Source organism: Gopherus evgoodei, chromosome 2 (assembly GCF_007399415.2).
Source record: "Gopherus evgoodei ecotype Sinaloan lineage chromosome 2, rGopEvg1_v1.p, whole genome shotgun sequence".
In the NCBI taxonomy this organism is placed as follows: Eukaryota; Metazoa; Chordata; order Testudines; family Testudinidae; genus Gopherus; species Gopherus evgoodei.
Genome location: NC_044323.1, coordinates 170,349,493 through 170,371,992, shown reverse-complemented (window position 1 = coordinate 170,371,992; position 22,500 = coordinate 170,349,493). Strand labels below are relative to the sequence as shown.

General features: G+C 44.2%; 1 protein-coding gene across 8 annotated transcripts in view; it reads left to right on the top strand.

Moving 5' to 3' along the window:
- RNF152 (ring finger protein 152) overlaps window positions 1–22,500 on the top strand; it is a 110,185-nt gene that overhangs the window by 34,804 nt on the left and 52,881 nt on the right. For 4 of the 8 annotated variants that reach the window (XR_003999024.1, XM_030552241.1, XM_030552236.1 and 1 more), the window contains exons 3-4: window positions 510–581; window positions 3,338–3,399. The exons of 2 other annotated variants lie outside the window; for them this stretch is intronic. The gene's annotated coding sequence lies outside the window, so the exon portion shown is untranslated. The remainder of the gene's footprint in view (window positions 1–509; window positions 582–3,337; window positions 3,400–22,500) is intronic. 2 more of the 8 variants (XM_030552237.1, XM_030552239.1) reach the window with 2 other exon arrangements.

Here is a 22,500-nt window from a genome sequence, read left to right as displayed (position 1 = left end):
ATTTTTTTCCACGTGGGTGCTCCAGCCCTGGAGCACCCACGGAGTCAGCGCCTATGCCTAGGTTTATATGTTAGGTATTTTTGAAGTTTCTGTGTTTTTTAAAAGCTCACATTTCAGCAAACCTGAGAAATTAGGTTGGGAGGTTTTAAAATGGTGAAAAAATAAAAAGCCGCTGTCATGGTTGGATTGAGAGTAATAAAGAGTGGGTGAAGCAGAGCATTCTGAGTCGTTTTTTTTTTCTTCAGCTGTCAAACTTGCCATGTAGAGACTGCCACTGACAGCCAGGTTTTAATTGGAAGGATTGTCAGCTTGATTGAATCTGCTATTGGAATGTGTGCCTGTGGGGGGTTCACTGAAGGATGGTAATCTTTATCAAGAGTTTGATGAGCTGTCTCCAGTGAGACATCGGAACTATACAGGCAAGGAGAGTGGTGTATGTGTGTGTGGTATTACTAAAGATCAAGTGGGAAGGGAAATTGACTGACTTCTTTCTTCTTTTTCGTCTTCAGCAGGATGAAAAAAACAACATTCTTTGGGCTACATCTTGCTCTGCACTTGGTTTGGGGAAATATAGGAGATTGGTGAGTGGAAGGGATTGTAGGCATCACTGACTTTCCAAGCACAAGCAGCCAGTCAAGACTCTCCACCTACCTTTCAAAGGGGTGCTGGGTGAACCCTGCCTAGTGTGCTACCCCCAAGCCAATCAGAGCATGACTAGTTGGCTAGCACTTTGGCTGCAGTCAGCATCACATGCCAGCTGTGGGCACCCATTGCTCCTTTGCAAAGGAAACGTACAATGCACCTAGCAGTGTGCAGGAACGGTGCCAGAGTTTCTGGTGCCCTAGGCAGAATTTTTGGGGCTGCATTTTGTGCGCTCCCCATGGGGCGCGTGGGAGCTTCTGGTTCCACTGCCATTGCACCACCCAAGAAGGACCCTCCCCTGAAATGCCGCAGGCGACAGTGGCAGTCATTGAGCTGCTCAATTGCCTGCCGCTGTTTTCCCGTGGCACGTCGGCAGAAGGTCCTTCTTCGGCAGCGCGACGGGAGTGGAACCAGAAGCTCCCATGTGCCCATAGGCAACCACCTAGGGTCGCCTAATGGAAGCGCTGGCCCTGGCAGTGTGAATGCAGCTGAGCCATCCTACCCTTCATCAGCCCGATGCTGTGGTAACAAGAAGCATGGCTGGTACTGACTGGCTTTCTACTCCCAGTGTGCTGCCTGGTTAGAGCTGATGTAAAGATGGGCCAGAGCAAACTATTTGCAGTGCAGAACAAGGAGTTTTAATGGTCCTGCAAAACACCAGAACAATGGTACTTATTCTTGAATGTCATCTATTGGCATTTTATTAGCTGTTTACATCTATACAGACATGCTGTTTATAAAGCCTCATTCTCCCCCACCCCTCATAAGTGCTCCTCCACAGGACAAGAAATTGCCCTTAAAAATCACAGATCAGAGTAATGGTTGTCATAATGATCAGTGTAAATTATTGTTTTTTATTTGTATTACAGTATCAGGATCCCCAGTCACAAACCAGAACCTCATTTTGCTAGATGCTGTGCAAACACAGAACATAAAGATGGTCCCTGGCCACCAAAGCTTGCTACCGAAGGAATACATAGATCATGGATCAGTAATAGAAATACCTGAAATATGGCAGATTTTCCACAAAAAAACCCTATTTTTTCCATCAAAATTCAATACATATTTTGTGTTGACATTTTGAAATTCAAACTAGTTTGGCCAGCTCAATAGCTAGTTGAAAAGCAGGTTGAATCTTTTACAAAAAGTTCATACTTGATTTTTTTTTTCCTGAAATTCAAAATGTCAACAAAAAATTTCATAGCAAAAAATAAAACTCTGAAAATTTCAACCAACTCAAATAACAATAAAGCTGGTTAATAATCGATATGGCCTGGCAACCTGTCTGACTAGAATGTAGTTAAATTCACTACGAAACTCTGATTCTGTAACAGAAATCTTTCAGCTGGGTCAGGCAGATATTGTGGCTGTGGGAAGGAATGGTGTCTATAACTTCATTCTACCCGGTTGAGCTTCTGTCTGTAAGCCAGGACCTTAGCTAGTATAAAATCAGGATAGAGTAGGGGTGGGCAAACCTTTTGGCCTGAGGACCACGTTGGGGTGCGAAACTGTATGGAAGACCAGGAAGAGAAGGCTGTGCCTCCCCAAACAGCCTGGCCCCACCCCCTCCCACTTCATGCCCCCTGATTGCCCCCCTCAGAATCCCCGACCCATCCAACCCCCACCCTGCTCCTTGTCCCCTGACCGCCCCGTCCCAGGACCAGTTCTCTGAAGATGTCCACACAGTGTGCAGAGGCAGTCAAAAGAGAAAACAGGATGTTAGGCATCATTAAAAAGGGGATAGAGAATAAGACTGAGAATATATTATTGCCTTTATATAAATCAATGGCACACCCACATCTCGAATGCTGCACATAGATGTGGTCTCCTCACGTCAAAAAAGATATACTGGCACTAGAAAAGGTTCAGAAAAGGGCAACTAAAATGATTAGGGTTTGGAGAGGGTCCCATATGAGGAAAGATTAAATAGACTAGGACTTTTCAGCTTAGAAAAGAGGAGACTAAGGGGGGGATATAATAGAGGTATATAAAATCATGAGTGATGTGGAGAAAGTGGATAAGGAAAAGTTATTTACTTATTCCCATAATATAAGAACTAGGGATCACCAAATGAAATTAATAGGCAGCAGGTTTAAAACAAATAAAAGGAAGTTCTTCTCCTTACCTGAGGAGGTTGTGAAGGATAGGACTATAACAGCGTTTAAAAGAGAACTGGATAAATTCATGGTGGTTAAGTCCATAGATGGCTATTAGCCAGGATGGTTAAGGAATGGTGTCCCTAGCCTCTGTTTGTCAGAGGGTGCAGATGGATGGCAGGAGAGAGATCACTTGATCATTGCCTGTTAGGTTCACTCCCTCTGGGGCACCTGGCATTGGCCACTGTCGGTAGACAGATATTGGGCTAGATGGACCTTTGGTCTGACCCGGTATGGCCGTTCTTACATTCTTATGACCCCCCACCCCAAACTGCCCCCCTGGGACTCCACCCCCTATCTAACCCCCCAAATACCCCCCCCGACCCCTATCCACATCCCTGACCCCTGACAGGATCCCCGGGACTCCCAATCCCCATCCAACCCCCTCTGCTCTCTGTCCCCTGACTGCCTCCCCGGACCCTTGCCCGTTTTCATGCATGGATGGGACTTGCGATAGGGGCAACACTCAAACAGTAACTTAAAGTTAACTTGGTAGTGAAGACAAACCCTAAAATTTCCTCTTCCTCTGCATTGCTCAGGTTTTAGTTTCTTGTCACTTGGAATCTCAGAGGTCTCCCAAGGAGTCTTCAAGCAAAAGAAAGTAAGTCAAGACTTGATATTTATAATGTAAAGCAAGCTGAAGAAAACCAAACATTTTAAAAATAATGTGCTATGCCTTCTTTATATGTCATAAACAGAGCAAAAAGGGTACAAAATGGAGAGTTTTTGTTCTCCCCAGCTCACCTTTAAGATTATTTTATCCAGCCAGGCTGAAAAGTCACTTTAATCTTATGACTTGGTTATGGTAACCAGTTAGATCTCAGCATTGTCTGTTAAGCCATATGCACTTCAGGCTGCAATTAATCGTATTGTTCTACAAGGACAACACTTTGTTGCATATGCTCCATGGGCATGTATGAGAACACATTCTGGCTATGTCTACACTACAGCCTATGTCGGTAAAACTTATGTCGCTCAGGGGTATGACTATTTCACCCCCCTCAGATACATAAGTTACACTGTCATAAGTGCTCATGTGTACAGCTACTGTGTCGGCAGGAGAACATAGAGCATCTTCACCAGATGTGCTGCAGTGGCTTAGCTGTATCGGTATAGCTGTGCTGCTGTAGCACTGTATGTCTAGACTCACCCTTTGTCTCTTCCTCTTTCGTTGCATTAGTACTGCCAGGACCTCCCTGCATTGGCTGCATTACTTATTAGTATAAGAGTGAATATGTGTGGACCAGTTCTTTAACGCAATAGTATGGATTTATTAGGAGCAGCTTTCAGCTTCGGATCATGAATACTGGCTGAGTCCCCACACTCCTGCACATGTGCAAAGCCTGCTCTAGGGGCCTTCAACTTTTAAATGCTATTTAAATTAAGGATCATTTTCTGTATACAGTGCTTTGATTATGAGTTTAAAAAAAAAGTCCTGAATATTTTTCTCACCCTTATTGCTCCAGACAGGCATACTGCTACAATCCAAGTTTAAGCACCAAATGCCAGTCTGGGCTTTACCTGTAACTGTTAACCATGAACCAGTTTGAGGACAGAGATCACTCTTTACTTCTTAAGACTAGTTCATGAACTAACCCTTTTTCTCTTGTGATGCTTATAGCCTGGAATTTTGTGCCCTCCCTAGTTAGGTCTCCTCTCTGGGACCTGACAGAGCTGAGGAAAACAATAGCAAGTTTACATCAGGTAGATGTTTTACCCAGTAAACTGATGAGAATGATTCTGACACAGACTCTTCTAAGAGAAGGGTCTCCTGTTCTTTGCAAACAACTCTCGTCTCAGACCTGACAAACTCATCACACCAAACGCATGTCTTACAGGATATTTCTCCATAAAGAGTAACATGTAAGGTGTCTACAGAAAGCTCATAACTTGCTGAGATTCATAATCATTTTGTGATGAATATATGGGTAATATTTGAGGAATAATGTATTTGTATATGAAAGTATGCTTTATGGACTTGGAATAAAAATTAATCAGTAGGGGATAATTGTCTTGCTGATGGCACATTCAGGCAGGAAGGATTTGTCATCCTGCCCTGTTTAGCTGGTGATGGAAATCAAGGTTCAATTGTTTAGCCTTGCACAATGCTAAGTGTATACTTAAAATGTTACAGAGGTGCAGCAGTAGTGCTTCAGTGTAGATACTATCTATGCTAACAGCAGGGGTTCTTCCATTGGCGTAGGTGCTCATCCTCCCCAAGAGGCAGTAGCTAGGTTAACAGAAGAATTCTTCCACCGACCTAGTGCTGTCTACCCCAGAGGTTAGGTTTGTATAGCAATGTCTCCTGGGAGTGTGGATTCTCCACCCCCTACCCCCTGAGATGTAGCTATACCACTGTAAGTTCCTAGTGGAGAACAGCCCTTAAACTTTCAATGAAAAATCACCAGAGGCAACTGCTAACAGTCAACACCACTTATAAGTAAAAAAGGAACATTACAGGACAGGGGATCACCCTGAATATGACTAGGGAAAAAAGCCTCAGTATCACACAGATCTTTTGGATCCATTCACAGACCCTTGTAGAGTGGGGCTGTTTTCATGAATGTTTGGATCCTTGTTCTTGTGAAACCAGCCAGCTCTTCAACAGACAAAGCATTTTTTGTGGGGAGGGAGGAACCTACTTTGTTAGTTGGAAAAGGCAGCTATTAATAAGTATAGACCCAGGTGTGCATGTTATGATTTTGTTTTGTATTGTAACCATTTGTTTCCACCACTTTCTCTCATTTCTAGTTAAATCTTTACCCTTTCTTACAATAAATCAAAAGTAAGTTTAACTAAGTGCTCACAAGCGCAGTGTGGTTTCCAAGAGCAGTCGTTTAAAGTAAAATTGGTTAATTGGGGCATATGGCATCTTTGGGGTAGAGGATCTGTTTTTGCTATGTTTTCTAAATCCATTACTTCCTTTGCTATACTCTTCAGGCTAGCCAAGAACCCAATCCTGTGCTGGTAAATTGCCAATCTGTCAACACTGCAGGGTTAGGCCCCAAAACAAGAGGTATAATACAGCCTTTTCTCAATATTTTCACTCATGCCCTTTCACTCTCACAAACAGTTTAAATCCAATGAAGTTGGGTAAATATAACCAAAAATAGGAGATTTTGAAAGCAGCCAACCATTGATTGCATCTGATTGAAAGAAATACAGTGGGCATCATCTGGCCTGAACTTTGAAACTTTCTGTAGAGAATGAGATATGACTTGGAGAACATTGGCAGTTCTGATAAATGCCTTGCAGCTAAAGTGTCCGTGGGCTATAGCAAATGAATGAATATTGGAATCGAATATAGTATCCAGGAAGCAGTGCCACTGTAGGTTTACAGTGATGCCTACAGGGATTGTTTATTTTAGTGCTCCTTCGAATTTGAACTTCAGAATGCCTGGCTTTGTTCAAGCATGATTGTCAGAGCTTATGCGGCTTGCAGCTCTGAGCTCAGCCTTCAGGTATCTAATTTATCTTTCTCTCTCCTGACAGTGAAATTGCGATACTATGCACATGGCAGGCTTGTCTCCAACAACCTTTAGCCTTTAGTCATGGCCACGAACAGGAGAGTGCTGTATTACCTACTTGAGAGACGCCTTTTTCCACATATGATGCTGCTTCAGTTGGGGATCAGTGGAGATACTTGGCGCTAGAGATTCCTCTCCCCTCCTCCCCATCTGTCTGGGCCAGATCCAAAGCACATTGAAGTCAATGGGAGTCTTTCAGTCGACTTTGTGGGGATTTTCTGTGATGGCCTCTCACCTTTGGCATTCATTCCCCTCCCTTTGCTCTGAAATGGTTAAACTGTAGGGCACGATGCAAAGCCCACCCTATTAGCTCCAGCTTTCCGGGGGAAGGTGCAGTTGCCTTGGGGTGCGTGTTTTCAGAGGGAGAGAGTGGAATATCTCTTTTGTGATTACTGGTTATTACTGTTGTCAGGGATGGTTCTATGTTTTTTGCTGCCCCAAGCATGGCAGGCAAGGCGGCTTTTGGCGGCACGCCTGCGGGCGGTCTGCTGGTCGTGTGGATTTGGCAGCTTGCTTGTGGGAAGTCCGCTGGTGCTGCGTCATCGGTGTCCCCACTGCTGAATTGCTGCTGAAGCTGTGGAACTAGTGGACCTCCCGGAGGCGCACTGCCAAAAGCCGTCAGCCTGCTGCCCTCACAGCGACTGATAGGCCGCCCCCACCGTGGCTTGCCGCTCCAGGCACGCGCTTGCTGCGCTGGTGCCTGGAGCTGCCCCTGACTGTTGTACTAATTGATCATACTTCTGGGCCCTCGCTCAGCAGAGTGCTTACACAGGTGCCTAACTTTAAGCATGTGAGTTGTCCTACAAATTTCATTAGGATTACTTGCATGCTTAAAGGTATCCATGTGCTTAAGGATCTGGCTGAACTGGGACCTTATAGAATGTCAATAGCCAGGGTAGGCACCTTTTGATTATAAAACATGAAATAATTTTGGATTTGGGGTATATCCTACTAGAGCTTTTTAAAGGGGTTTTATTGGGGGAGAGATGGTGTTAGAAATCCGGATACCAGATCACTCAGAAATTGGAGATAATAAACACTTATTCAGCAAGGGATTGCACCATCTCTCATTGGAATCCAGGGAACGATTCTTATTGATTTCAGCAGGAGCTGGACTGGACCCTAAATTAGAAAGTGAGCAAAGTATTAATAATATCAGGTGCCAAAAGTTGTTACCAGGCAATTGCTGTCTGGTGGGAAACAAGTTTGCTGATCGGTCTAATTTGCAGAAAGCTAGTTTGTACATCACAAGAGCCACCACCACAACGTATTAGCTGGCAGTATTAGCCGAGGTGTTAAGGACTGAAAAGGTGTGGAGAGTGAAGTACTAGCTCACTGCCAGAGCTTGTCTGCACTAGAAAATTAGACCGTGTTAGAGTACAACCTTAAGGATTCATGTTAGTTAACTCTATAAAGGGCCCTACCAAATTCAAGGCCATGAAAAACTCATCAAGGACTGTGAAATCTGGTCTCCCCCCGTGAAATCTAGTCTTTTGTGTGCTTTTACCCTAGACTATACAGATTTCATGGGGAGACCAGAGTTTCTCAAACTGGGCCAAAAAGAGACCTGACCCAAAAGAGAGTTGCAGTGGGGTCGCAAGGTTATTTTAGTCGGGTCACGGTATTGCCACCCTCACTTCTGCCCTGCCTTCAAAGGTGGGCAGATGGAGAGCGGCAACTGTTGGCCGGCTGCCCAGCCCTGAAGGTAGTGCCCAGCGAGCAGCAGCACAGCAGTAAGGGTGGCAATACCACACCATGCCACCCTTACTGCTGTGCTGCTGCTGGCAGTGGTTCTACCTTCAGGGCTGGGCTCCCGGCCAGCAGCCACTGCTCTCCAGCTCTGAAGGCAGTGCCGCCGCCAGCAATAGCACAGAAGTAAGGGTAGCAGTATCACAATCCTCTAAAATAATCTTGCAACGCCCTCCACAGCTGCTTTTTGGGTCAGGATCCTTATAATTATAACACCCTGAAATTTCAGATTTAAATAGCTGAAATCATGAAATTTATGATTTTTAAAATCCTGTGATGTGAAATTAATCAAAATGGACCCTGAATTTCGTAGGGCCCTAAATATATATATTTTTTCTTGTGAAGACAAACTCCTAGAGGGTTATAGCTCATGCTACACCTGTTCTCTAGGTAAAAAGAAGACTTTAATCTCTTGGGCTCTCAATACAGTTCACAAGCACTAAATTCACACAAAAGCAGAAGAAAAAGGAAAAAAAATACGTTAAAAAGAAAAACCCCTACTGATAAATGATTTCATTTAGTCATGATCTAAAGAGAGAGAATTCTTTTAACTATCATCATGAAATCTGTAACTCAGTTTGCTCTTATCATGATCCTATCTAATGTGATTATCAGCTGGGTGGAGAAAAATGTATTTCTTTTGTGCCCCTAGTCCTATTGCTTCATTTCCCATCAGTTGAAGAAAACAAATTCACCAGAATAAAGGCATGAACCTAACTGCTTAGTTTTGTGGGTCCCAGAATCACTTCCTCAGGAAATCACGCTTTGTGTGTATGAAAGCAAGTGCAGTAGTCTAGGGCTGGTCTACGCTAGGGGTGGGGATCAATCTAAGATACGCAACTTCAGCTATGCTGCTCTGCAGCTCCCCCATTGACTCCGCGTACTCCTCCTGCTGAGGTGGAGTACGGGCATTGATTCGGGGATCGATTTATTGCATCTAGATGAGATGCGATAAATCAATCCCCGATAGATCGATTATTACCACTGATCTGGCAGGTAGTGTAGACATGGCCTTGGTGACAGGAAAACAGAGCTGAATTGCCACAATTAAACTCTCATTTGAAAGGCATTGTTTCTTTAGGTACCTGTGAAATTGCAGCATCCTAGACCCCGTGCGAACTATGTTAGCCTTGAATCCCTTCTTTGCTCCATTGTTTGGACTTATTTGCAGGTAGGATTTGACCTAGTTTTAGTATAAGTCATTCAATAACCCCAGAGCTGGAGAATTATCTTATGTATTAGACTGACTGTCTTCTACATTAATTCAAGCTGATTCCAGCTCAACCACCCACTGACCTATATTGGTGAGGTATGTGTGTCTCATAGATTTATTTTAAATTAGATCTCTCCCTTTTAGATTTATTGCGGTGTAAGTAAAATACCAAAATCTGTGTGTGTGAGAGAGAGAGAGAGAGTGCGCACGTATTTAATTAAGTTTCTCTTCTGGTATCAGTAAGACTCCGTCAATGTCAGAGGAAGCACAGAGCTTTAATGGAGAGGGAACTCTGTCATCTAACTAATAAGGTTCTCTAAAGCACAGGTGAGAAAGGGTGCTGTACTTGTGGGTATCTCTTTTTCTTGTTCTGAAACAATAGGGAATCTTGCAGTAAACAGCTATCACGCTTTCAGTGTTACAGCGTTCTCATGGTGTAAATGAAAAGCTCCTTGAAGAAGATATTGCATTGGAATAAAAAACTGTAACTTAGAGCACAAAATAACCAAATCCTACAATCCTTCTTCAGACAAATCTCCAACTGCAAGACTGTGGCAGTATATTTGGGACAGCCTCCAAATATTTCTTACTGGTTACCTACTTCTGATGTCTTAAACAAAAAGTACTTCTAATGGTTGTGGAATAAATTCACTCCTTTCCACTCCCAATCATTCGTATTAAAATTAACCAGAAGTATCAAGTGAATTTCTGATTCTGTGGGAGAGATGATTTATTTTCTTCTCTCCTGTGTTTTTAGAGTGATTAGGACATAATTAAGATAAGACAACAAAGGACGAAGAAGGATGATAAGACCATATGGGTTTACTTAGAGCTGGCTGAAAAATTCAATATCCATCCTGAGTGAAATTGCAAGGGTTTGACATTTTGTTTCATTTTGAATTGGAACAAAACCTCAGACCCTGGAATTTTACACACAAGGAAATATTCCAATTTGGCAACATACTGGTGCCACTGCTACCTGTCCCAGGTCTCCATCTGCCCGTGCTGCTCCTGTGGGAAGGAAGTCCCAAGTCTGATGGCAGGAAGGGCTGTTGAGGATCCTGGGAATTCAAGCTGCCAAGGAGCTGGAAGCCTATGAATTGGGGCTCCCCAGCAGTCCACCAGACTGCTGAGAAGCTTAGTGAGTGAACTGGCAGGGAACCTGCCTCTTTTCTGTTGGAATTTCCTCAGAATCTGCATGCTCTCATGGAATGTTTTGATTTGGATACACTGGCATTTTCTGACAATATTTTGTCTGACAATTTCCATCCAGCTCTAATTGTGATGTTTTGACTCCACGGGAATAAGCATATCTATGTTTTGGTGAACAGGAACATAACAGGTGTCTAGTACTGTTGCTGTTGGAATAGTGCTGCTTACTCTCAGTGATGACTAACCAAAATGAACTCTTGGAACCTGGGAATGTGAACATTTTGAGAGTTTCTCTAGGTTTGCAGATAACAGGCTGGAGGAAAAAAGTCAGTGAGGGCAAATAGAAGAATTTGCATCATGTTGCTGTAGCTGTAAACTTCAGAGTTTGTTTTTGTCTCACTTTTTCTCCACAAGGGAAACTTCTAGGCCCAGATCTTGCGCTGTGTCTGAGCTACACTTTCAAGCTACCCTCATGCCCCTGACCCCTGTTACTGGCGTAAAGTAGAGCAACTTCAGAGAGCTTTACACTGGCTGGGATAGACATTCCGTCCATGCCTGCTTTTTCCTGGCCATGCCTACTATTCTGGTCAGCTTCCACTTCAGTCACCTCGTGCAGGGGGAAATTTTTTGCATATTTGCCAAAATTTCTTCAGCACCAATCAGCTGGAGCAAAAGCCAGGCTGTAGCTAGCCCTTAGAAATGTCCAATCTCAAGTACAGTTTCAGTGGTCTTGGTTTTCCACTACCTTTCACTTGCAAAGTCGTATACACTTGTGGAAATTGGGCCAGATCCTCAACTTGTTTTAACTGTCATAGCTCAACTGAAGTCAATGGAACTATGACAATTAAACAGCTGAGAATCTGGCCTCTTGGGTATAAAATGACACCAAATTAGAAGAGCATCATTTTGTGTCCTTTTATACTCACTCTACACAAGTGTGAATAACTATTCAGACAGGGAGGATCTCAGGTGTGGGCTTGAGTGATCTGGAGGGAGGAACCCTGGGAGTAGCCAAGTCTAGGGACAAGGTGTGATTAACTTTATTGTCCCATTGTTAATTTATTTGCTCATAAACCCAAACCACAGGATTCTGTATCATGTGAATTGTGTTTTAGGTTAAGTCAATGGGAAAGCTCATGTGTGCACTGGAAGCAATGGAAAAGCCCCTGTGTGCTGTGTGGATTCCCTGTCAGCTCGGGACTCCCCCATCTGCTTCCAGCTTGTTTGTGCTTCCAGATTACAACTCAGAATCTGCCCTAAAGATTCTATTTGTAACTTTGCCACCTCTGTCTGAGACATACTTCATGAGTTGAAGGGTGGTGGTGTGGGAAAGGCATTGGACTCAGATTCAAGAAATCTGGGTTGCATTTGTACTACTGCAGGTTTACTATATGATCTTGAGCAAATTGCTTCTTTTCTTTGTCCCTCCATTCCCTGGGTGTTGAAGGGGAATATGCACTAACAAAGGTGCTGGGAGGAATACATTCATTAATGTTTGTGATGCTCTCAGTTACTTAGTTACATAAATAAGACCTGAGAAAATCAGATAGTAAACACCAGGTATGCACAACAACAGCAAAGCTAGAATATAACATTATTTGAAAAGTGCACAAATGTGAAAACATCGCCAAACTTTTTAATATATAATTTTCCCATCTTTGCTAAATTGAAGAGACTTCAGCAGACACTTCCTTTCATTTCTGACGGCAGATGATTCTAGCAATTAGTTCCCCTGTTGAAAAAAGGCTGTTCCCCCATATCTGCATTCTAGCCTTAGGGCACCTGAAATTAATGGAACTCTTTTCATCATAAATCATACATACTCTGTAATGCTTTCAAAGAATGCTTAATGTGTTTGGGGAGTTTACATAATGAACCTTCCTTGATAAAGGTGAACTGCTATAATACGCTCCCTTGCTAAAAGTTTGATATTAACCTTGCTGTATGGTATATATGTGCATGCATAAATTTGTCCAAAGTTTGAAGCTGTCAATGGCATATCAATGTCCATAAATCAGCCTTTGAAATGTGTTGTTATATTTAATCTTCTGCATATTGAATTTCGTTATACAATTTTTTTTAAAATTTATTTTTAAAAGGTTTTAAAGTTTATACACCTCTACCCCGATATAATGCGACCCAATATAACACGAGTTTGCATATAGCACAGTAACCCCAGGGCTCTGGCAGCGGGGCTCGGGCAACGCTTTAAAGAGCCCCGGGCTCCAGCTGCTGTAGGGAGCCCCGGGCCCTTTAAATCACCAATGGAGCCCTGCTGCTGCTACCCCGGAGCTGCGGCAGCAGGGTTCGCCGGCAATTTAAAGGACCTGGGCTCCCTGCAGAAGCTGGAGCCCAGGGCTCTTTAAATCACCACTAGAGCCCTGCCACCGCTACCCCGGGGCTCCGGCAGCGGGGCTCTGGCAGCACTTTAAAGGGCTCGGCACTCTGGCTGCTGTGGGGAGCCCCAGGCTCTTTAAATCACCACTGCTATAATGGGGTTTCACCTATAACACAGTAGGGATTTTTGGCTAGCGAGGACTGCGTTATATCGGGGTAGAGGCGTATAATTTAGAACCTTGACTAAGCTATGAAGTGTGCATGAAAATAATTCATCACTATAGGCCTGAGCCAAAATCCATTCAAAAAATCAATGGAAAACTCTCCTTGACTTCAGTGGCCCAATATCATTGATATCATGCTTACATGACAGGATTATTATGTTAACAGGCAAATAAATACTATTATATTCTCCATTGATTGACCAAATCTCATTTCACACACTAGACTCTCTTTATTTTTTTGCAGTGGGCCCAAAGATCCACTTCTGCACCTTTCTGACACTTCTGTTTTATTGCTTGTGGATTTTCATGCCCCGTTAGTTTTTATTAATATTACTAATTATGTCTCAGATCTGCACCATTCAGGGTTATTAATCATAATTCCAGTTGCTTCTGTCTCTATCTGATTTCTTTGAGTATGTCTTCACTACAGGATTATTCTGATTTTACATAAACCGGTTTTGTAAAACAGATTGTATAAAGTCAAGTGCATGTGGCCACACAAAGCACAATAATTCAGCGGTGTGCGTCCATGTACCGAGGCTAGCATCGATTTCTGGAGCGTTGCACTGTGGGTAGCTATCCTGTAGCTATCCCATAGTTCCCGCAGTCTCCCCTGCCCATTGGAATTCTGGGTTGAGATCCCAATGCATGATGGTGCAAAAACAGGGTTGCGGATGATTCTGGGTAAATGTCGTTACTCAATCCTTCCTCCATGAAAGCAACGGCAGACAATCATTTCGTGCCCTTTTTCCCTGGATTGCCCTGGCAGATGCCATAGCATGGCAACCATGGCAGCTGTTTTGCCTTTTGTCACTGTCAATGTATGTGTACTGGATGCTGCTGACAGAGGCGGTACTGCAGTGCTACAGAGCAGCATTCATTTGCCTTTGCAAGGTAGCAAAGATGGTTACCATCCCTATTGCACTGTCCGCCATTCTAATTTGGCGATGAGATGACAGTTTTCAATCATTTTGTACTGCTTGCAATTGGGAATTGGTGATGACGGTTATCAAGCATTTTGTATCGTCTGCTGCTGTCATGGGTGCTCCTGGCTGGCCTTGCTGAGGTCGGCTGGGGGTGCATGGACAAAAATGGGAATGACTCCCTGGGTCATTCCCTTCTTTATGTTTTGTCTAGCAATAGAGTAATTCCTGCCTAGAATATGGGGCAAGTGTACTAGAGAGCCAGAGAGCACAGCCACTCCAGTTCAGAGCCCCACAGATCCCGCAGAAATGATGAGCTGCATGCCATTCTAGGGGGTGCCCCTGCAACAACCCCACCCGTTGCTTCCCTCCTCCCACGCCCCTCCTGGGCTACTGTGGCAGTGTCCCCCCATTTGTGTGATGAAGTAATAAAGAATGCAAGAATAAGAAACACTGAGTTTTTAGTGAGATAAAGTGAGGGGGAGGCAGCCTCCCGCTGCTATGATAGTCCAGAGAGTACAGAATCTTTTCTTTAGACACAAAAGGGGGGGAACGGGGTTGCTGATGGAGCTCAGGCTCCAGCTGCTATGATGAGGACGGTTACCTAGCATTTTGTATCGTCTGCCAGGAATGACAGGGAGTCATTCCCATTTTTACCCAGGTGCCCCCAGCCGACCTCACCAAGGCCAGCCAGGAGCACTCACGGGATGATGATGAGGATGGCTATCAGTCATTTTGTACTGTACTGTCTGCTGCCGGGGAAGAAAGGGGAGAGGATGCTGATGTTTATCGCTGCAGCACCCCATCTACCAGCAGCATCCAGTAGACAGACAGTGACATTGAAAAGTGGTGAGAAACGATTTTTTACCCTTTTCTTTGAAGGGGATACGGGGGGTAAATTGACGACATATTCCCTGAACTACTGGCGACAATGTTTTTGACCCTTCAGGCATTGGGAGCTCAACCAAGAATGCAAATGATTTTCGGAGACTGCAGGAACTGTGGGATAGCTCGAGTCCTCAGTCCCTCCTCCCTCCCTCCATGAGTGTCCATTTGATTCTTTGGCTTTCCATTATGCTTGTCACACAGCACTGTGCTGTGGACTCTGTATCATAGCCTGGAGATTTTTTCAAATGCTTTGGCATTTTGTCTTCTGTAACGGAGCTCTGATAGAACAGATTTGTCTCTCCATACAGCAATCAGATCCAGTATCTCCCGTACGGTCAATGCTGGAGCTCTTTTTGGATTTGGGACTGCATCGCCACTCATGCTGATCGGAGCTCCACGCTGGGCAAACAGGAAATGAAATTCAAAAGTTCGCGGGTCTTTTCCTGTCTACCTGGCCAGTGCATCTGAGTTCAGATTGCTTTCTAGAGCGGTTACAATGGTGCACTTTGGGATACCGCCCGGAGGCCAATACCATCGATTTGCGGCCACATTAACCCTAATCCGACATGGCAATACCGATTTCAGCGCTACTCCTCTCTTTAAACTTTTAAACTGGTTTAAAGAGCCCTTTATATTGATATAAAGGGTCTCGTTGTGTAGACGGGTGCAGGGTTAAATCGGTTTAACTCTGCTAAATTTTGTTTAAACGCGAAATGTAGACTAGGCCATTGTCATGTTCCCCTTCTCCTTCAGAGTCCGATAGCTACCTCTGACAGTCTTTACTGGCTCTTCTCTGTCAGCAACTTTTTCTTGGCTGTCACTCGATAATCAGAGCAACTAATGGTAAAACAACATTTCTGACTGATGCTGAAGTCAGCAATGCCATCATACGAGACCTGGCTGGCTCCACAGGTTGTGCAAATCTCTGCTCTGGGAAGAGTCCAATCTGGCAAACCTTTGGACCAGCTGTTCATTTTGGATAACTTGGCACCTTTTGCCTTATTTAGGAAGCAGGTTGATTACAAACTCTAAGGAATTCATTTAGATAGACAGTAATCCAGGGCCGAAGAAGCTCTCAGTTGGAACACTAACTCTTGACACATTCATTAAACTGAAATGGTACGTAAATGTTGTAAGATCTCACATGATTTACCTTTTGTCCTCACCAACACACAGTGAGCCAAATGGGTGGTAGCTGTTTCCCTATTTAATTCTGACTACAGGTGATGACTTACTTTTTAAAATTGAGCTGTGGCAGAATGAATGAGTGTTGTGGGGCTTCGGTATATTTTGAGGTAAAATTACTCATTTTGCTGCCATTATGTCAAATGTTGCACCTCCAAAATGATGTCAGGAACTCTGCTGCAGTACAGACAAAGGGGTTAGGTGACAGAGACTAATATTTAACCCATTCTTAGATGTTCCTAAGCAATCTTCACCTGGAATTAGCCTAACTGAATGTTCCAGCTGGCCTGTTCAAAATATTTTGATCACATTTTCAGGCCTTCGGGGAAAGGAAGTTGTTTTTTGTTTGGTTCAGCACCACAAACACTTACTGACCCTCCGAGCCGCAAACGACCGAAGAATCTTCAGAAGAAGTCTGCAATCTTCAGAAGAAAGTTAAGAGCTGAGGAGCACCTGCTGGGGCTCAGGGATTCTGCCCTGCTCTTTCTGAAGCCCTGAGCCCAGGGACCCCTGCCCCTTGGGTCAGAAGCCCACCACCCTGCTGCAAGGCAGAGGTCCTGAGCTCCCCACACCTCCCAGTCTGGTAGGTGGAGAATGGGGGGAAATGTGGGAGGCTCCATGAGCTGCACTTTAACCATATAAGAGCCACATGTGGCTTGTGAGCCACAGTTTGGCCACCCCACTATATCCATATAATGTGTGTGGCTGTAAATAAGATGATATTTAAAGACACATGCTCAGAAGTGACCATTTCCAGGGTTACGCTCTACCTATAATAGAGAGAGAGTTTTATTATTTATCAGTAGAAAATCTCCTGCAAATGAAGTCACTACTGCTTTCATTAGTCTTTACACAGTATGTTGTACAACTTGTAAGCCTAGAATTACAATTCTATAAGGGTTTCCATTCTATCCCACTCCCTTTAAATTGCTCATAACTTTCAAAACTTTCACACCTTTTGGGATGAAAATTTCTTAGACTAGTTTCTGCCTGAAGGTGACTTTTATTTTGTTGTTAAGTTCTGAATTCTCCACTCGTTTCTATGCTTGCAGCGACCGAAATACCACACAGAGACACTGGGTCAGATATAAGATGCTGAGTCACTGAGTTGATAGTACTTGTAGATACGACTACAGTACTGGACAGGGATAGAGGATCAGAGATAAGGGGCTTGATTCATATCTCATTGACATCAGTATAAATTGGGTTTAACTCCAGTAATGTCAATGGAGATACCCTAGTATCAAGGGTGGCTCTAGGCATTTTGCTGCCCCAAGCACAGCAGGCAGGTGGCTTGCCTGTGGAGGTCTGCCGAAACCGCGGGACAGTGGACCCTCTGCAGGCAAGCTGCTGAAGGCAGCCTGCCTGCCGCCCTTGCGGCAACCGGCAGAGCGCCCCTGCGGCTTGCCGCCCAAAGCACGCGCTTGGCATGCTGATGCCTGGAGCCGCCCCTGCCTAGTGTAAATGAGTGCCAAATAGGGTCAAAGATATTTTTTGGATCTTCACCAATTAATCTTCTGACTTCCAAAATTTGGGGGCCAGAATCTTAGTGTGGCAATATTAACTTATACCAACTGAGTTTATGGGCTTTCATAGCTTCAATGTTCTCATGTTGTTTTTTGTAATTTGTTTGTTTTAATGGATATCTGTGTATAACCTGGACTGTACCTTTAATTTTTTATCTCAGAGTTATGTACATTGATAGTATGAACAGCTAGCTCCTGTACCATATTAAAACAGACAACACTCCCCCAAGCATGCACACTCTTAAGATCTGCCCAAAGAATTCACTCAAGTTTATTTTTATGAGTTTGAAAGTTTTTACTTATTCTACCTTGTTCCCCCATGATTGGTCAGATTGTAGTTGGTTCTTACACAGGTGTGCCAGTTTGGGGGAGGGAAGAGGAGGGAAGGGACAGAGGTAAGTCTGTGGCCTATGTGAGGGCAAGACAGATGTATAGTCTATGAGCCACGTGGGTGATTATGACTCCCTCTTTTATGCATTGGTCAGTGGATGTGAGCAAGCTGCACTCTATGAAAGTGCAGCTGCCTCTGCCTTGCCTACACTCATTCTTCCTTGAGCAGAATGCTTCCTGATGGTCCTGTTTTGCAGGGGCTGTCCCTTACAGTCACACCTGAGAGCTATGCGGCTTGAAGCGTAGCTGCTTTGTGAAGTATTTCTTGCACATACAAACATTTTCATTACGACCAATGTGCCCAATTTTGAAAAGCAAATTTTTTTTTTTAACCATTGGAACACAGGTGTCACTTTCTGTGATCATCACTTTGGTTCCATAAGATACATATTTTGGCCCAGTTTTGCTCTTGGTTGTTTTGGTGTCGATATAATCACTGAGAGGTTGGTAAGATGCATTGTGAGCCAGAGCTGCTGCTGGTGTAAATTGGCCTGGTTCCTCTGACTTCAGTGGAGTGGTATCAATCTGTGACAACTGAGGATGTGGCTACTGCACACATTTTGTCTTTTGTGTCAAGTATTGACCACTGCCAGAGGCAGGATACAGGAATGGATGGCCCTATGGCCTAATCCAGTATTGCACTCCCATATTTCCATCGTTTATTTCCATCATCTCTGGGATAGTAACTATAATGTTACATGTTAAATAGGGTATTGTGACCAGTTGTATGAACTGGAAAGAGAAGGAGGGAGAACATTTTATGAGAAGGAAAAATCCTCCTCACAGCTACAAGCCTTGGCTGATGACTCAGTCTTGGGGAAACTACTATAGGAAAAACACGAACATCACTGCGCAAGTGTTTAATTATTATTTAATCCATTAGTACTTACTAGGAAATACTTTTATTTAAAAGTTCTCTCCACAAACATATGCAAACTGACTCCTTTAAAGAATATTCTTAAATACAGTGAAGTGGGCAGGGACAGAAAGGTATAACTAACTTGTCAAACTGACTTGTCACCTTTTTCTATGAGATTACATGATTGGTTGATAAAGGTCATAGTGTTGATGTAATATATTTAGTCTTCTGTTAATCATTTGACTTGGTACTGCATGACATTAAAAACCCCTAGAATGATATAAAATTAACATGGCACATATTAAATGGATTAATACCTGACTAACTGACACATCTCAAAATGTAATGGTAAACAGGTAGTTATTACTGAGCAGTATGATGCTAGTGGGTTCCCATAGGGATCAGTACTTGGTCCTATGCTAGATAATGTTTTTATCAGTGACCTTGGGAAACCAAAATCATCATTGAAAGTTTGCAAGTGACACAAAGATTGAGAGAGTGGTAAGTAACGAAGAGGACAGTTACTGATACAGAAAGATCTGGATAGATTGGTAAACTGGATGCAAGCAAACAATACGCATTTTAGTACTCCCAAATGGAGGGACAGAAAATATAGACCATACTATAGAATGGGGGACTCTATGCTGGGAAGCAGTGACTCTGAAAATGATATGGGCATCATGGTGGGTAATCAGCTAAACAGAGTTCCCAGTGCTTTGCTCAAGTAGGAGTAGAAGTTATTTTACCTCTGTGTTTGGCAGTGAGGTGACTGCTACTGGAATACTGGGTCCAGTTTGGGTGTCCACAGGTCAAGAAGGTTGCTGATAAATTCGAGTGGGTTCAGAGAAAAGCCATGAGAATTATTAAAGGATTGTAAAACATTCTTTATAGTGATAGACACAAAGAACTAATCTATTAGTTTAAGAAAAAGAAGGATAAGAGTTGACTTGATCATAGTTTATAAGTACCTCCATGCAGTGATGAGCTCCCAAAATCCTAAAAACTGGTTCCCTGCTGGGTCCTCAACGGCACATCGGGGGTGTGTGTGTGTGTGTGTGTGTGTGTCCTTCACTCACTCCGGGTTTTTGGCAGCATTTCGGGGGAGGTCCTTCACCCGGAGGGAGTGAAGACACCCCCTCCCTCCATTGAAGTGCTGCTGAAGATCCAGTAGGGAACTGCGCAGTGAGTACAGTACAAGCCCCACATGCCTGTCTTCCACCCCACACCCATCCGACCCCAACCCACGTCCTGCCCCCAACTGCCCCCTCAGAACCTGCAAGTTTCACCCCCCCCCCACCAAGGTAGCAGCAGCAGCCCGGTCTCCAGGGGCTATTTAAAGGGTCAGGGCTCCCCTGCTTCTACAGCCCGGCCCTGTAAATAGCCGTGGGAGCCCTGGGGAAGCGGCAGGAATCCCGTGGCTATTTAAGGGACCAGGGCGGCAGAGGCAGCTGGAGCCCCGGCCCTTTAAATAACCCCTGGAGCCCTTCACTATCCCAGGGCTCTGGGGGCTATTTAAAGGGCCTGCGACTCCCCTGCTTCTACTGCCCTGGTCCTTTAAATAGCTGCCTGGAGTAGTAGTGGGACTCTGGCGGCTATTTAAAGGGCTGGGGCAGTAGAAGCAGTGGGAGCCCTGGACTTTTTAAATAGCCCCCAGAGCTCCGCAGCCTTACCCCAGGGCTCCAGTAGTGGGGCTTTGGTGGCAATTTAAAGGGCCTGGGGCTCCAGCCACTGCTGGGAGCCCCAGGCCCTTTAAATTGCCTCCTAGGGAAGCCAAGCCACCCCTTCAACCGGTTCTACACCAGCTTCTAAATTTAACAACCTGTTCTTGTGAACCTGCGCGAATCGGCTCCAGCTCACCACTGCCTACATGGGAAATAAAAATTGGAAAATGGACTCTTCAATCTAGCAGAGAAAGGCATAGCTAGACTGAATGGCTGGATCTAGAGCTAGACAGATTCAGACTGGAAATAAGGTATAGTTATTTAACAGTGAGGATGATTAACCATTGGAGCATCCTATTGATGGCTGTGGTGGATTCTCTATCAATGGCAGTTTTAAAATCAAGAATAGATGTTTTTCTAAAAGACATGCTCTAGTTCAAATAGGAATTAATTCAGGGAAGTCGGAGGGCCTGTATTATATAGTAGGTTACATGTTCACAGTGGTCCCTTTTGGGATTAAATCTATGAAAAATATAATGTCCCCACCCCGTGCCTCACAAGCCCTGCAAAATCATAGGCAAACAAAACAAAAACCCCATAGGACAATAGTAAAGGAAACAAATCATCTCTAATGTACTGAACTAAGAAATAGGTGGAAACTTCAAAGAATCATCTTGAAAAATAAATAGAACCAGTACAATTATTAATACTGGAGAACAGTATTAATAAATATTTGTTCTTTAATATGTTAATATAGTGCATTAGAATAGTGCCATCCTTGGGTCATATACTGCTTGCAGTCTCGAGCTCAATTTCCATTGATGTTATTGGGCTACATTTTCAAAGGAAAGAACCCCAGCTCTGCCCACAAAGTATTCTTGTAGCTATGCAAAGAGTTAATGTTACTGAAAAGCTGGTAGTTCCTTTTTATTTGCACACAAATATGCATTTCTCAGTTGGGATGCTTTCTTGGGGTGCCAGGAGTCAGAGTCACCTTGTTATTCCCCTGCCTCAATGAGAGGAAGATTTGCTCGTGCTTAACTAGGTGTCCACTCCCTGACACCAGTGGCATAGCCAGATGGAGGGAACAGGGGGAGTGATCAAAAAGGTGCCACCCGCTGCGGCACTTTTACGCACCCAGCAGTACTGCAGTCCTTTTACTCACCTGGCGGTACTCCGGGTCTTCAGCGGCACTTTGGTGGTGGGCCCTTCACTCGCTCTGGGTGTCTTCAGTGGCACTGAGGGACCCACCACCGAAATGCCACTGAAGACCTGCGAAGCGAGTGAAGGTCCTGCTGCCGAAGTGCCGCCGAAGACCTGGAGCGCCGGCGGGTGAGTAAAATAAAAGCGCCACAGCAGGTGGTGCTTTTTTTTTTTTTTGATTGCTCCCCAGGTGAGTAAAAAGGTGCCAAGAAATTGACAAGGCTCAGTGGGGGAGTGGCCACTGCCCCGCTTCCCCCCCTAGCTACACTACTGCCTGACACCGCCAGTCTATTAGCCACCCAAACAATCTCCTGAGGGCTCTTTCAGCTCTTGCTTTGCCTTGCAAAGTTAATAAGAGGTGCAGACCAATCCCTTTTGAAGTCTTCCCCTGTAGAGTCCAGACCCTGTCACTGGACACTCACAGAAATGACCATCTAAGTTGTCCCCAGAGAAATAGTGCATGCACCAGCTTGTTTGATTCAACTGAATGAATATCAGCGCCAATATAACATCACAGCACTGAGGTGTGTTTATAGTGAAAACAATCATAAGTTTATTATCAAAGACTAAAATTTAAGAGAAAGTGAATAAGGACAATGATGGAAACACAAATGATTACATATAAAACAAAAGTATAACATGTTTCTTAGAGCCTAAACTTAACTATATCTCTGTCTAAAGTACTTTCTCACCCAAAGCAGTTCCCCAGCTTCTTCAGCCGACCTGGCTGGGATCCCCCATTTCTGCAATGAATGCAGAAAGCACTGTCCTTTTTTTCTTCCTCAATGAAGGATAACAAAATGTCTTTCTCCTTCCCCACCCCTGCCAATACTCCCGAATTCATTGTGTTGCTCACAGAGTCAGG